This window comes from Lathyrus oleraceus, chromosome 5, assembly GCF_024323335.1.
Source record: "Lathyrus oleraceus cultivar Zhongwan6 chromosome 5, CAAS_Psat_ZW6_1.0, whole genome shotgun sequence".
NCBI lineage: Eukaryota > Viridiplantae > Streptophyta > Magnoliopsida > Fabales > Fabaceae > Lathyrus > Lathyrus oleraceus.
The window spans coordinates 490,057,880-490,069,461 of record NC_066583.1 but is presented as its reverse complement, the minus strand read 5'-3'; the positions used below and the strand labels follow the sequence as shown (position 1 = coordinate 490,069,461).

At 37.5% G+C, this 11,582-nt stretch overlaps 1 pseudogene; it reads right to left on the bottom strand.

Moving 5' to 3' along the window:
* Window positions 1–10,933: 10,933 nt before the first annotated feature.
* LOC127089301 (uncharacterized) lies at window positions 10,934–11,033 on the bottom strand (annotated as a pseudogene).
* Between the last annotated feature and the right edge of the window lie 549 nt (window positions 11,034–11,582).

Here is an 11,582-nt window from a genome sequence, read left to right as displayed (position 1 = left end):
CAACTGATGTTTAAGAGTTGCGAGGCTTTTCGTATGCATCAGAGATCGCGGTATGACCCCATTTGCGGAAGGAATTCCAATAAGGCCACACAATAACGTCAAAAATCCCGAAAGAAGTAAATCATAATGGTAAGAAGATGGTTTTCGCAAATTGAACTCTTTCTGTTGAGAGAGCTGAGATGCAGCACTATGATCGAAGTAGCAATGGAATGAGTAACCATATTTTTTATGTTTTAAACTATTCTCAGAAAACTAAGACACAATGCCTTGAACAATACACTTGAAATGGGAGACAACATTTGCCCTCAGTTGCAGCTTGTGGATTTACAAGACAACCAGATTGCATACGTAACAGTCGGTTCACAGTACAAAAACACATTGATGTGAGACATTTTTCTTTCTAATCTGACATGCTTCGGCTCCGTTTTACCTGACTTATTCATTACTTCACTGCATTTCCTTATTCTTTTTTCAGGTAAGATAAAAAATACAATGTGATTACAATTGCAACTCCTATGCAGCTGGTGACAGTGATATTTAAATTATTCAGATTAGTGCAGAGGAACTTCTCTTAGCAGAGGTGCTACTATTTTGATAGCAACTGGAAGTACAGTTCTGATTCTGTGCCTTATAGGGCTAGCTATATATGCAATCCCGTCAAGCCAAACGCGATATCCACGCACACCAGCTGCAAACAACAATAGCTCCAATTCAAAATGACGACGTGCAAACCTCCAAAATCCAAGCACCAAGTTCAAGCAGTCCCATGATTCCACCCTACACGTACAAACGACAAGAGAACCAACGAAATATGCAGGACTTGAAAGCGAACACGTAACAGCAGAAGACTAGTTTAATCAGTTGTAGCCTCATGTGAGTTTTCCATAAGAGCTTCATTGTAAGAGAAAGAAGTTTGGAACTTGATTTTGGTATATTATTTGGCTTGACCCTTCAACTCTATGCTTTTTTCACTGAACTGTTTTTTTGGATTGTTGGGCAGGATGTCGGTGCTCCTGGAGCAGGTTTTATTGTGTGCAACACTGGCTTATGAAATGCTGTTGATTCCAGGTTGCAGTAAAGTGTGCCAACTGCAGGTTTTAGGGGGAGTTTCTTTGTGATATTGAGTGCTGGAAACGAGCAGTCCAACTTAATTGCCATTAACATGTGAGGACTTCATGTGATCCAAGGTTTATGAGAGTTGATACGGATCGGGTTATGGTTTAACTGTTTCTGGTAGGATCCCATGCTATGATTCACCGCAGCAGCAGCAAGAGCAGAAGCTTCCTCTGCATTTATCCTTGCCTCCTCAGTTTTTTTTTGTAAGAGACTCGTCTGACATAATCCTCTTTTCAACATTTCAGCCACTTTTGAGGCGATCAGGAAGAGATAGAGGAGATACAGACTCAACTGATTTCAACAGTAGTTACTGGCACATTCACAACAGGGGTTGCAGTGGCGTTAGCAGGAGATATATGGTTGCTGCTAAAAGGGGTCAACTATGACCATAGATGGAACTCTATAAGCACCGGTGAGCCTTTCAAGCAACTGATAATTACCATCAGAATAGAAAAAGGAACCATTAAAACCAAGAAAATCATCCTCTTCTTCTGCAAACTTGTTTCCATCAAAAGAAACATCCCTGGGGCTATTTATTTCCGATTGAATAATTTTGGCACTAGGAAGTTTGTGATCTTCAACAGATTCTTCAGAGTGCACAGCTTTTATCTCTTCACCAGTGACAATAGAAGATTTCTTGACTTCATCATGCTGTATGATCTTCTTGAGAAGTTTCTGCTGAAATTCGATTTGATTGAACTTCGGAATGCAATTGTTGTTGTGTATTGGCTGAACTGATGTCAATATCCTCAGATAAAAGTTGGAAACCTAAACCCTTGGCTAGAGAGCTTAGTTTTCCATCTTTCTTTTGATGGACAATGTAACCCAATAACTCGTTTAAAGAACTCACTTGTAGATCAGAAGCTACATTATCCACACTAACTTGCTTACCCTCATTAATAATTGTAATGGAAGATATCTTCTTGTTCAGTTTAATCTTCTGAGCTTTCATCAATAAATTTGACCTAAGAAGATCAGATGTGCTCTTTGTGCCACGATAATTTTGGATTAAAACTTTCTTGTGATTATCATTATTCCTATCCATTTGATTCACAGGATAGTGTTGTGCCAACACTCTGAGAGCTTTAAGAGCTTCCAAACTTTTTTCTAGTTTCTGAGGAGTGTGATGATCTATCAATAAATAGAAGTTCTGATGGCTTATTTGCTGGTATTTTCTTTGTAAATGGACAATGTATTGATGATCATGGTGAAATTTAGGGTTTAATGAATTTGGGTTGACTTTGGTCATTTTTATGATCTTAAGAAAGCAACTCCTGTTTGTGGCTTTGTCCCTTAACTCACCTCTTGCATGCTTAACCTTGATCCACATTTTCTCATTCTTAACTCAAACCAGAAAAACTTTTTTGCAAACATTTTCACTTGTTTTCAAAACTAGAAACCTAGGCCTTATGCCTTTGATTTTCGAACTCTCTTTCACTAATACTCATTGTAAATGAACTTTAATTCATACTTTGACCTCATTTTGTGAATAATGCTAATTGGTTAATTCAACCCACTCAATTGCTTTTGTGGCCCTTGTCCACTTCTTAATCAAGTTTTCATGCATTAGCCATAGATCTGAATTATCTTAGTGGTTGATGTAAATCTCACCTTCGTCCTTAGTGATTGAATTGTAAGACTTCCATGCTTATTATAGGGCATAATCCCTCACTAGCATGTCGAAGCTGTTCTCACATGGTGGATTTGTGGTTGTTCAGGTCGAGTTTTCTCCCTTTGATAACGAAAGACCTTAAGGCTTTTGTTTAAAATCAATCCACTCATTGTTTTGAAATCTTTTAGCCGAACTACGAGGTTTTGATCCTTATCTTTCATGAAAGGTACGTAGGCAATGGGTTCATCCATCCAAACACAAAAATAACTAACTTGTACATTCTTTTCTCATCTCTTCAATCAATGTTTGCACAATAAATATTTCATAAACAATAACCAATACAACAAGTTGTGAAAAGGGCTCCCTAGGAGTACCTAGGATGTTGTGGGTGCCTAACACCTTCCCATGACATAACCAACCCCCTTACCCAGATCTCTGACCCCCTTTTGCTAGTTTTGTTTGTAAAACTTTATAGGCTTTTGTTCGCTTTCTAGCCATTCCTTTGGATAAATAGAAGTGCGATGGTGACTCGACTTTGTATGATTTACCTTGGATCTAGTTAATATTTCCAATGGTGACGAATACACCGCTACAATCGCGAAGGGGCCTAAAGTCGGAAGATTGTTTCCAATACAATTTATTTCTAATCATTTATCTCTTGCGTGTAATAATGTTTTGAATTCTTATGAGGATTGGCATAGAAAGTTAGGTCATCCAAACTCTTCTATTTTGTCTCATTTATGTAAAACTGGTTTGTTGGGAAATAAAAATGTTATTTCTAATGCCTCGGTTTCATGTTCTGTTTGCAAATTGGCTAAAAGTAAAACACTTCCTTTTCCGTCTAATGCTCACCGTGCCTCTACTTTTTTTTGAGATAATTCATAGTGATGTATGGGAAATGTCTCCCGTAGTTTCTCATGCTCACTATAAATATTTTGTCACATTTATTGATGATTATAGTCGTTTTACTTGGATATATTTTCTCCGTTCTAAATCTGAAATGTTTTCTATGTTTCATAAATTTTTGACATATGTTGAAACTCAATTTCAAGCAAGTGTTAAAATTTTTCGCTCTGACTCTGGTGGTGAGTACATGTCTCATAAGTTTCAGGAATACCTTCAACAAAAAGGCATCCTGTCTCAACGATCTTGTCCCAATACCCCTCAACAAAATGGTATGGCAAAACGTAAGAATCGTCATTTGCTTGATGTAACACACACTTTACTTCTCCAAGCTTCTGTACCATCCCGATTTTGGGTGGAGGCTCTTTCCACAGCTGTCTTCTTGATCAATCGTCTTCCTTCTATGGTTATTGATATTGATTCTCCTTTCTTTCGTCTTTTTAAAATTCATCCTGATTATAGTGCTTTACATACTTTTGGGTGTGTGTGTTTTATTCACTTACCTCCTTTTGAAAGACATAAGCTTGGAGCACAATCCGTTCAATGTGCATTTATGGGATATAGTCACTCTCATAAGGGATTTGTGTGTTATGATGTCACTAACCATCGTTTTTGCATTTCTAGAAATGTGACATTTTTTGATAATCAGTTTATGTTTCCCTGTGTTTCTCCTGCCATTAATGATATTGTTACTCTTCCTAAGTTTTCTATTATGCCTCAATCTATTGAACGTTATAAACCAGGTCATGTATATGTTAGACAAAACAAGCAGCAGGTTCCCACACCCCTTCCCGATGCTGAACCGCCACCTGATCCTGTACCGGTTGAACCACGACGTTCTAGTAGAATATCTCGCGCACTAGATAGATATTCACCAGACAGGTATGATTCCTCACATACTTCTCTGACTGCCACACTCTCTAGCATATCTATTCCTACTTGTTACTCACAGGCTGTTAAAGATGTGTGATGGATAAAAGCAATGAATGAAGAGCTTCAAGCTCTTCAAGAGAATTTCACATGGGATATTGTCTCTTATCCTCCTGATGTCAAACCTATAGGTTGCAAATGGGTGTATTCTGTGAAATTAAATTCTGATGGGTCCCTTAACCGTTACAAGGCTCGTTTGGTTGCTTTAGGAAACAAGCAGGAATATGGAATTGATTATGATGAGACATTTGCACCGGTTGCCAAAATGACAACTATTCGCACGATCATCTCTATAGCTGCTTCTAGTGGGTGGTCTCTTCATCAAATGGATGTAAAGAATGCTTTTCTTCATGGTGACCTGACAGAAGATATTTATATGACTCCACCTCAAGGCTTATTCTCTTCATCTAAAGGCGTGTGCAAACTCAACGCTCCTTATATGGTTTGAAACAGGCACCTAGATCATGGTACGAGAAATTCCGTTCCACTCTACTTGGATTCTCCTTTACTCATAGTCAATATGATTCCTCTTTATTTATTCATAGTACATCTGCGGGTATTGTTCTGCTTCTTTTGTATGTTGATGATATGGTTATTAGTGGTTCTGATCATGCTTCCATTTAGCGACTTAAGCAACAGTTACATGCCTCATTTCACATGAAAGATTTGGGTAATCTACATTATTTTCTTGGTCTTGAGGTTCATTCTACATCCAAGGGCATCTTTCTCCATCAACACAAATATGCTACAGAACTGATTTCTATGGCTGGTCTTGAATCGGCTAATCCGGTAGATACTCCTCTTAAGGTTAATGTTAAATATCATCGTGATGATGGTGATCTTTTGCCTGATCCCTTATTGTATCACCAACTTGTGGGTAGCCTCAACTACTTAACTATTACTCGCCCTAACATATCTTTTGTTGTTCTACAAGTAAGTCAATTCATGCATTCTCCTCGCCATCTTCACTTAGCTGCGGTTCGTCGTATAATTCGCTACTTAAAGGGAACCTCTCACCGCGGATTATTCTTTTCCGTTGGAATTTCTCTTCAGTTGAGTGCTTATAGTGATGCTGATTGGGCAGGGTGTCCTGATACTCATCGATCTGTTACTGGTTGGTGCATGTTTCTTGGTTCTTCATTGATCTCTTGGAAAAGTAAGAAGCAAGCAAGAGTTTCTAAATCTTTCACTGAATCAGAGTATCGTGCCATGTCTGCTGCTTGTTCAGAAATACTTTGGCTTCGTGGTCTTTTGGCTGAACTTGGATTTCCCCAAACAGAGCCAATTTCACTTTATGCTGACAATACAAGTGCCATTCAAATTGTTGCAAATCCTGTTTTTCATGAACGCACCAAACATATCGAAGTTGATTGTCATTCAATACGTGACGCCTACGATGATCGAATAATATCACTTCCTCACGTCAGTACTCAGTTGCAGGTTGCAGATATTCATACCAAGGTTGTTCCACGCCCACGACATCAGTTTCTTGTTAGCAAATTGATGCTCCTTGACCAGCCGCATCAATTTGAGGGGGGATGTTAATCAGGAAATAATCAAACACATTCATTGTAAATAATTTACATTCATAGAATAGAAAATTAGTCATTAACAGCTGTAATTAGTTATGATTAGTCATTATAAGTTGTAATTACCGACACTATTATATATAGTATCGAATACAATGAGAAAGGCATCAAGCCAGAATTTCTAACACTAAGAGCTATGAAAATGTTCGCCACTTGTCATATAATAAAGAAAGATATGACATTTTCAAGAAGTTTAAGACTTTCTACAATTTCAAATGCTTGAGAAGCTTCCTTTCCATTCACTTTGGATGGGCAAAATATTATTTATCAAGAGAGGTGGTCGATGAACTGCTACCCACATTTCGAAGGTTGCGTGTTTTATCGTTATCAAATTATTATAACATCACCATGCTACCCGATACAATTGGCAATTTAGTGCAGTTGCGCTATCTGGATCTCTCTCACACGAATATCGCAAACTTGCCTGACACCATATGCAGCCTCTACTACTTGCAGACCTTGATTTTATCTTGGTGCTCAAATCTCACACAATTGCCAGAACATGTTGGAAAATTAATTAACTTGCGTCATCTTTATATTGATAAGACAAGCATAATAGAGATGCCAAAGCAAATAGCTGAACTAGAAAACCTTCAAACTCTAACTGTTTTTGTTGTAGGCAAGATAAATATTGGTTTAAGTGTCAGAGAGCTTGAGAAATTTCGTAAGCTACGGGGAAAATTATTGATCAAGAACCTTCAAAATGTTATTGATGTCATGGAGGCAAGTGATACCAACTTGAAGAGCAAAGAACGTTATTGAGGAATTGACGCTACAGTGAGGCAAGGAAACTGAAGACTCACTTAATGAAAGAAATGTGCTTGATATGTTACAACCATCCTCAAACCTTAAGAAGTTGAGCATTGACTTGTATGGTGGGACACACTTTCCTAGTTGGTTGGGAGATCCATCATTTTTTAACATGGTGTCCAATGTCTCACTGCTCTTTCATCATTGCAAATTGAGGGTAATGATATTGTGAACATATTGTTCAAAGAGCCGTTGTTGCCCATTTCCCTTGTGTCTCTATATATCCATAATGTCTCTAAAATGAAATCCTTAGAAGGAAATGGCCTTCATCATCTCTCCTCTCTAGACAGCCTTGATTTTATTGATTGTCCAGGGCTTGTGTCATTGCCAGAAAAAGCCTTTTCGACCTCGCTGAAAACACTTCATTTCCGGGATTGTCTGAGACTAGAATCATTCCCAGAAGATAGCATATTTTGAGGTGATGAAGATGATAAGTCTTGATTTAGTTGAGGATGACACTTGTGCTAATTCTTATTCTTGAAGAAAAGTTTGGGAAATTTTTCTACTACCATTCATATTTTGAGGTTAGAACAGAAAGATCCTATACACTTTTGTGTGTGTGTGTGTGATTGGCTTATATCGGCATGTTGGTATTATCATCATTTTGCTAATTAATTACACGTTTCACATTAATACGGACATAATAAAACATATGATGATTTGGATCTGCATAGAATTTAAAATAATTTAAGAGCTAAATTTTACGATCCTTTTGTATTTAGTTATAACATCAGTTTCTTTTTTTCTTTGTTATTTAATATAAGATCATTTTCAAAATTTCTCATGTATTAATGATTTATCGGTTAAAAAATTTCATATTAAGACTAGTATTGGTCAACTCGACGAAAAACAAATGTTATGTCGGAATAGGCTCGACGTTTGTTAGATTGTGAACATAAATGTAGGACCAGAAAACTCATAATATTTCAACTTAAATAAGTAGACCCTACCTGAATACTAGTTTGATTGTCCAAGTCATGCTTACTCACATACGTGAACATTGACATTCACCGTGGAGCAACACAAAAAAAATTCAACAATTTGACTTCATTTTCAACCAACTCACCATTATGTATGTATCTCGTGGAGAGAATCCACTAGCCTAACACCTAAGGTTTTCTAACCATTCTAACAAAGGTCCTAAGAATTTTTATAAGACATATTTGGGAGTCCTTTATCGACTCTTATGATGTGATAATTGAACCTTAGGGCCATGTCTCAACGTTTCAGACAAGAATGTTTTGATTTGTTTGATGTTCAACAACGCCTAACCGAATCTCTTAAGGGTTACTTGACCCAATTTAATAGTGTCAATCTCAAAGTATACATGGGCTAGTTTAAGTCGGGTTTGATCAAACCCAATATCTAATCTATATTGAACATTCTAGTTTATGTGAGATAAAATAACCACTCGTTACATCAATGAGTCGGTTTAGATAAACCCATTAATTTTTGGTTGGGTTGGGTTGTCCAAATTATTTTTATGTTTTTTTAATATTAAATTACTAAATGATGAATTATCGTATTTTTTTCATAAAAATTGTTCAACATATTTGATAACATGAAACTATATCACATTTTAAGACTTAATTTAATTAGATTATATTATCATTTACTTTAATTTATCCCATTTTATCAGATATTATGCAGTATTTCTTTTCTATTTACATCAGGTACCCATTTTGAAGCAAAAGTGAAAAAGGGAAGAAAAGGAGGTGTAAAAAGCAATAAAAAGAAAACAAATAACCAAGACCAAGCCCAGCCCAAAAGGAAGCGCAAGTTGCCCCTGTGACGGGCGTCACAAGGGTTGTGACGAGCGTCACGCGAAGTAGCCTTGTGACGGACGTCACACATGGTGTGACGAGCGTCACACCAGTCCACTAGCTTTTTGGCGCAAGGTACGCTCTCAGAAGAATGGAAGTAACGTTGAGGATTTCGTGTCCTATTCTCAAGCCGTGTATTTAGCCATGCTGAAGACTCGTAGGAAACGCAAGGCAGTTACCAAGGCTATTATAAATAGCCATCTCCTCTCTTTGCCGTGGACAAGTTTTTGCACGCTCAGTTTTGCGAAAGCTCTGCCAAATTTTCCTTTCACGCCTTTGCTTAATTTTCTTCCTTTCCAGCATTGTTCATTTTATTTATTTCTTTTGCAAGCTTTACTTTCCCTTTTCCCTTGCAATTTATCTTTCCCGTTTTTAGCTTTTAGATATTTTTCGCATAATAGTTTCTACACCGGAAACTACTGTGCAGCTTTATACCGGATTTAACCTTACGTTATATTCGAGTTTTATTTCCTTGATTTATTTTACGGTTTAATTGAAGAATCCAAGAACAAATCCTACCGGCTTGTGGTGGAGTGTTCAAGACCATTGTATTACGCATTCAGGTTCTTTAATTGCTATTTAATTTTGTATGTTTTATTCTATTGTTTATTCATATTGCCTGCCTGGAATGAGTCTGTTTATGCATGATATAAATTCTTGTTTATTTAGCATGTCTGGCTAATTTGCCTAGGTATCGGTATGTAAAGTAAGCAGAATAAGGGATCGAGACTGAGTCGGTTTATCTAAACTTAAAATCAAAATCAATCTTTTTATGGTCTCAACTTACAGGTTTAATAACAAGATTTTTTACAAAAGTAAAAGACATAGAGAAGTTAAAATCAATAGAGCGAGAGTTTGAGATTTTAACTGGACAGTGTAAGTTAGGCATTAATTCTAGATCAGGGCGAGAGCAAGTTTTAGAGTTAATTAAATTCTGACCTTTTCCAAAAAGTATTTTTAAAGATTGAATGTGAGGACGAGAGTTAAGCATTTGGATTTAATTATATAACCTAAGTCAACAGAGCGAGAGTTTGAGATAAGGGTGTTTAAAACGGTCAGTATTTTCTTAAAAAGAGTTTCTGCAACTTTATTGTTTTCAAAATATGGTTTTTGACTTAATTATAAGTGACAGCAACATTAATATAAAATCATGGTTTATTCAACAGAGCGAGAGTTTGAGATAGAACCTTTAACCAATAAAGTTAACCGAAACGATTCATTTTAAAACCAAGAAACCGACAAAGACTTGATTCCCTAGTTTTGACGAATTACATACCGATATCCGTTTTATTAATATTTAATCTAGACATTAGTTTAGCTCTTAGTTTTTCCCCAAACAATCGAACATCTTCACCTTAGATTTACGTAGTAACTTTAGATAACGGTATATCGATTCATAAGTCCCTGTGGGATCGATATCTTTTAAAACTACGCGATAGAACTGTGCACTTGCAGTTTGTATCCCATTCTCGACTCACCCAGTCGAGCGATCAAGTTTTTGGCGCCGTTGCCGGGGACTTTTATTCAATCGATATCGTAACTCTTCCGTTACGCTGTAGAGACTAAGGTTTCTTTTTCTTCTATTTCCTTTCTTTCGTTGATTTGTATGCCACGTACTCGCTCTCAAGGCGAACCGCTCTATTTACGAATCAACGACATCGAACTATATCTCCGAGTCTTACGACGAATTCGGGAATATCGTGCTGAAAACAATCTCCCTCCTATAGACCTTCCTGATCTCAAAGATTTTCCTTCTTTAACCGAGATGGCAGAACCAGCTCGTGCTCTTAGAGATTACGCCGCTCCATCGCAAGATGAACCGCATTCAAGTATTGCTCCGCCCGCAATCGAAGCAAACAACTTTGAACTTAAACCTTCGTTGTTGCAGGCTGTGCAACAGAACCAATTCTCTGGAAATCTTACCGAAGATCCAAACCTTCATTTATCCGTATTTGTCCAATACGCTGATACTGTTAAAGCTAATGGTGTCACTTCAGAGGCAATTCGACTTCGTCTTTTTCCTTTCTCATTAAGAGATAGCGCTAGAAGATGGCTTCAATCTCTTCCTTCCAACTCAGTCACCACATGGAACGAGTTGAAGAAAGTTTTTCTTGCCCGATATTTTCCGCCAAGCAAAACAGCTATGTTAAGAGCCCAGATAAACGGATTTAAACAGAAAGACAACGAGTCTCTTTTCGAAGCATGGGAAAGATACAAAGACATGATGAGACTTTGCCCACACCATGGTTTGGAAGACTGGTTTGTAATTCACACATTTTATAATGGTCTCTTATACAATACAAGGTTAACAATAGACGCCGCTGCAGGTGGTGCACTAATGAACAAACCTTATGCTGATGCTTACCAGCTTATCGAGAGCATGGCCCAAAACCACTATCAGTGGGGAACCGAACGAACAACAGTGGAAAAACCTCAACCGAAAACTGGCATGTACGAGATAAGTAACCTTGATCACGTCAATGCAAAAGTGGATGCTTTGGTCCAGAAGATTGAAAGTTTAAACGTATCGCCTCCAGCAGCCGTGGTTGCTATAACTCAGAATTGCGAGGTCTGTGGAATCCAAGGCCACACTCCTGCGGAATGTCAACTCTTGACTGGAATCCAAACAGAGCAAGTAAACTATGCTCAAGGAAGCCCCTATTCGAATACCTATAACCCAAATTGGAAGAACCATCCAAACTTCTCATATAAGAGTAATAATGCTTTATACGCACCTGGACAGTCTCCAAATCAAGCCCCATCTATACCTCCAGGATATCAGAAACCGAATCCTAACAA